Here is a 6000-nt window from a genome sequence, read left to right on the forward strand (position 1 = left end):
CCTCATAAACATCCGACTGTGCGACGCTGAAGACTCGATCATCAGACTGATTCTGTGAGCAGCGTCTCTTCACACGTGATGCGTGTCTGAATAGATGTACAGTATTGATCTGAGAGTGTTTTATTGAGTGTCTGAAGGACTCAGAAATCAATCCCAGCGTGAGTCTGAACACAGCAGCTGTAAACACGACCTTCACACGGGCTTCAGATACACAACATCCATCCCTTTCACAGAGGCCACCTCGAAACACACCGACGGATGACCCTGTTTCTGTGTGGAATAATATTCCTGTGGGGTGTTTGTTTCATCCTCACAGCGAGACGCTGCCAGAGAAATGCAGCTCTGATCAATCAAAGTGTTTCAGATCTGAGGATGAAGAGAAACACGCTGCGTCTTTATATCAGAAATAACAAGAGCTCTTACATGCTATGAATTTATGCAGTTTATTCTAACAATATTTGTTGACTAAAACAATGCTTGTTTTCCTTTCATATTTCTGCTGTTTCGTGATCTGTGTTTTGAGCAGATCTGAACGGAAATGTTTGTAATGAGATGAAATGAAAGTGTAAAGTTTACTCTAAAGCAAATGCACTGAAGTAAACATTTCATATTTTATTCAAAATATGTTTTACAAAATAATTTGGCTTCTAAAATTGCTATAAAATCAAAGCCACATGTCTAACCAAATTGTGTCCAAATTTGAAGTTGATATCACAAAAAATCTAAAGTTTAAAGTATTTAAAGTGCCGTTTAATGGACTGAGTCTTTCAATTGACACCTAATTTATTAATGATGATTACTGAAATCTGTGATGTGGAATAATAATCGCACCGAGTGACGCTGAGATTTGCTGTGCAGCTCATTGTGACAACATGCCCCGCCTGAGGTTTGTGTTTATAGATATCAAAATGAAAGCCAGAGAAATACTGACTGAGTGTGACAACTATATATGAAGAACATGTACGACAGGCAATAATATTTTCCAAGCGCATTCATTAATATGAAGCCGCTGCAGTTTGGCAGAGAAGAGATGAATTGCTCCATCTGTCCATCCATGCGCTGCTCTTCCTCTGTGACCGCGGGCTGTTTCCTGTTCCTGTGCGATCGGGAGGAAGACTATTTCCACATTATATAATCAGTCTGTTTAGAGTTTTCCCAGTACAATTGTTTAAATATTTCCTGGCAACATTTAATAATGTTGGGAAAGTTCCGAAAAATGAGCAATCGAAGGAGACGGAATATCTTCATCCCGATCAGCCAGTGTGAAATACAGGAAGTGACCTCACTGCGTTTCCTGTTAGCGGCTCTTTGCCACACAGATCCTGATATTACTAGGGATGTTGTTTGATTCAGAATTAATTGAAATAATTGTGTGAATTAATGAATCAAGTGAAATCACATCATTATGGTGCTGATTGTGTGTGAGACACAGACGTGAGGTCAGAGGTCATGAGCATCAGTGTGGGGAAGTCAGTCTGGCATGAGGAGGAGGAGGAGGAATGTTCCCGAGAGGAAGATCTTCATGTTCCCTACTAAACAAACATCAGCAGGGTCATTCAGATGCATGTTCCCACCATCATCATCATCATCATCACTCTCACAGTTCTTCAGGATGTAAATCATTAATTTCTTTTTCATGTCAACTTCAGATCGTTGCTCATTTTCTCTGTGTTCTGCATATGAAAATCTATGGAAGGCCGCTTTTGCCAAATAAGAGAAAAAATGTGCTTTTGTAAATCACAATAATGACAAAGTTGAAATAATGAAAGTCAATGATTACATGAAGAGTCAAAATTATGAAATAATTATGAAAAATAAAATGAAATTACATCATAATTTCAACTTTTTAACCTTATAATTATGATTTAATGTCATAATTATGACTTTTTGTGTAATAATTTCAACTTTTATCAAATAATTTGGACTTTTTATGTCATTAATATGATTTGCCAACACATAAATGGGCTTCCATAAAAAAAGTGACGATTTATTCAGAAGTATTCCAGATGGTTTCCTGCAGAAGCTCTCTTACTGTGGTACATTATGTGAAGTAACATAACATGTGAAGTCTTTTCAGATTCTGCAGTAGGACATTATACATATTTATGCACTGTAAGCCTTGAGGCCGTTTCTTGTTTTTTCCACTGCAGTGTAATGTCTAAATAAATAAATAACACACGCTCTTTTGGGACGTTCTCTTCTTGTGAGAATGTCTTTGATTCTCCACAGAGACAGAAGCGTCTGAGATCAGAAGCGCAGCAGATCCTCACGGGGAGTTCGGGAATAAAAGCTCCAGAGACGCTTTGAAGAGGAGAAACCAACACAATTGAGGAAACCTGCTCATGGAAATACTGTTACAACAATCTTTTGAACAACATCATAATAACAGCGAAACATCCAGACATAGTTATGAGAAACTGTAAAACCACTGATTCTGCACAGCAGCGTCGACTTCAGGAGCGAAGCAGAAAGATGTGCTCATAAACATCTAGGCTCTTTTATGGCTGGTGTTGTTGATATATGGATGTTTTTGGATGACTAGATTCAGTTATGGTTTATGATCTTCTCACGGTCCAGCCTGTTATATGTGTGATAGGCCTTCATTACTCTCATTCCCAGTGGATGTGCGGAGACGCTTTCATCATCCTGTGAGTCTCTGGATATAAAGCACTCGACCGGCTTCTGCTTCATAACGCAGCGCTGAACGCTCTTCTGATGACCATCAGCTGGACGAACATCTGTCAGGATCTTCACTATGAAACGCTCAGGCTTCTGTCAGCATCGCTCTGTGTTAAAACACTGAACGGCCCAATTAGAAGTTCACTCCAGATTCTTCTGTCCTGGGAAAGTTCAAAGACTCATGCTGACACACACAGATCAGCTCAGCCTTTCCCATGAGCCTTCACTGCCTGCTGCGAACGTGAGCTCAGCGACCTCTGAGTTTATCTGATCTACAGTCGACAAGCCAAGAGTGTTTGTGTGTGTGCGTGTGTGTGTGCGTGTGTGTGTGTGTGTGTGTGTGTGCGTGTGTGTGTGTGTGTGTGTGCGTGCGTGCGTGTGTGTGTGTGTGTGTGTGTGTGTGTGTGTGTGTGTGCGTGCGTGCGTGTGTGTGTGCATGCGTGTGTGTGTGTGTGTGTGTGTGTGTGTGTGCGTGCGTGCGTGTGTGTGTGTCACGAGCCTCAGGATATTTTTCTCAATATCATTTTTTCATTTGGTTGGTGGCAATATGAGAAGATGTGAATTTGCATCAGTGTTTTTATAAGTTTCAAAGTTTTATTTCTCTACATATAAAATAAGGGAATCATTCTCTCTTCTGACAGATATATTCAGGACATTAATTACGATTAATTACATTAAGCTGTAAAATAAAGGTGTTTCTTAGGTATGTTCAGATGTCACAGCTGTAGATTTACCATGTCATAATTTTCATATTTAAACCAAGAATATGAAGTGCAGATTAAATGTTTTCGTTCTCGTCGCTCCTCTCAGTGTTCTGTGAATCAGTAGACGTGGTGCTGAAGTGAGATAGACAGTGTTGTGTGTGATTGTGGTTAGTTAGTGGATGATGTTGGTGGTTAATGTGATTCTCTCAGTGATTCACACATGATGAAGGTCACGAGAGAAACGATCCTGCAGACGCAGACTCTTGATCTGATGAATCACTTTCAGACTTTTATAAATGTCACAGAAATATGAAATGATGTTTGTTTTAATGACAGTCACAGGGCTGAGTTTTCATTGTCTGAAATGTCTTTAAATTGACCTTTGACCCTGTAAACACAGTGTGGGTGTTCAGACACAGAACCCACGGCTCTCTCTCTCAGGAAACAGGAAGTTATCTGGGGATCGGCAGCTGGAGTTCCCATGGAGAAATCGGTGCAGCTGGATCTGTGGGGCCCGAGGGGTCCGGTGGGGCCGAACCGTCACGCTGAAAACTGGCAGAAACGGCGACCCTGAACTTCCTACAGCAAATGAAGTCTGAGACACGTGAGGCAGAACGACAGAACGAACCCCTGACGAGCTGCTCTGAAAGCGCTGAGTGAGCAAACAAACGCTCTCATTAGAGCCGAGCGAATCACTGCAACACTTCTTCCTGCAAACCATTTTTGAATGCTAATAAAATGATGATCAAATGATTGATATGATAACAAATCCGCAGTCTTTCTGCTGCAGCCCCAGTGTGTCCGACTTCAGATCCATAGGGGTCGTGTTCACGTGTGCCAAACTGTACGAAAATGTAAACAAAAAATCCAATGCGTATCAAATCAAAACAGAAGGATACAACATTTCCAAACGACTTACCTATGCTCCTCGACAGTTCTTCAGCATCCCTCACTCTCACCTGCTGATCTTCCTAACCAGAATACGGGGGGAGTTCTCTGGGTTCGGGCCAAATACCTCGGACAACACGCCAAATACACATATGCGTATTTACTTAGACAGTTACAGTTCAGAGTAGAAGGACAGGACAGAGAATTGACCACATTGCATGGTGAACTGATCTTACTGAAGTTGTTGATGAACCTCCTGTAGAAGTTGGCAAAACCCCAGATAGCGCTGCAGCTCCTTGATGGATGTGGGTTGATGGACTCTCAACTGCCTGGACCTTCCTCTGGTCCATTTGGATCCCGCATTGGTCTATGTCATCACCGGGGAAACGGACAGTGTCATGGTGGAACTCAAACTTCTTGAGCTTCAGGTACAGGTGGACCTGCGTCACATGGTGGTGAAGGTCGTCCAGGTTCCAGGAGTAGATGAGTATATCGTAGATTTAGACGATGATGAAATGGTGGAGGAACTCCCAGAACACCTCGTTTATGAATCCCTGGAAGACGGAGGGTGAGTTGGACAGCCTGTATGACATGACGAGGCCTGATGGTGTGACAAACACCGTCTCCCATTCATCACCCTAGATCCAAACGAGATTATAGACGCTCCGCAGGTCCAGCTTCGTGAAGATACGAGCTCCACGTAACTGCTCCAGGGCTGCTGGAACCAGAGGAAGAGGGTCCCTGAACTTGACGGTTTGAGAGTTGGCAGCATGGTAGTTGGTTTCTTCCCAACGAAGAAGAAACTCAGGGGAAGTGGATGGACGGATGAATTCTTGCTTAAGAGCCTACTCTATGTACTCCTCCATGGCCTTCTGTTCTGGGATGGACAGTGGGTGGCATCTCTTCTCTTCTCTGATGACGAGGGCGGGGCAACCTGTCACTCACATGAGATCCACCAATAGCAAACCATCCAATCAATTCCCCACAGACAAAATCAAGCCCCGCCCTACATTTGTTCTTGTTTGAGAAGCGTTTCTCTCTGATATATGACACAATAGAGAAGAAAAGACCAGCGCAACTTCCCTATCATGACGACTTCAAAGTAAAACCTTAAAAGTCATGTATTTGAATGCGCTGCATTACTCCCGTGGCCTCTGAGTGACTCCGGCAGTGTTACACTGAATTAAAGCGCCGCAGTGATGCTGATTTATCACTGACAGACTCAAACGCGTGTCCTTCTGAGTGCAGAGAGACTGAGATCAGCTGTTTAACATGCGGCCATGGCCTCAAACCATGAACACATGCGGCCTCATATCTGCTCACCAGGGAACGAACGCAATGGGACGATTGAAAGCGAAACACAAACATGATCTCCAGCAGCGCACGCGCCTCACAACATCAGCAGCTCTCGCGCCTGCTTCCTTCATCCCTGCGGCTGTCGCTCGCTCTCTCTCTGTTGTTTTGCAGTGTCGTGCTGCAGCATGTGGGCCACTCGTTCTGCCACTAAAGGACAATCCGTTTTGTGATCGTCACATGAGAGACATTATACAGCAGTCGTTCTCTGGACGAGCTTCACTCCAAGAGCGCTGATTTAGAATGAAATGAGATTCCCTGGAAATAATGTATTTGGCTAAAATGATTATTAAATGTTGTCCCGAGAGAGATTATTAACAGACACATGAAAACACACGGACTCAATATCAGGCAGAGGTTTGATTTCTGCACATGC

The sequence above is a fragment of the Megalobrama amblycephala genome, linkage group LG18, assembly GCF_018812025.1.
Source record: "Megalobrama amblycephala isolate DHTTF-2021 linkage group LG18, ASM1881202v1, whole genome shotgun sequence".
NCBI lineage: Eukaryota > Metazoa > Chordata > Actinopteri > Cypriniformes > Xenocyprididae > Megalobrama > Megalobrama amblycephala.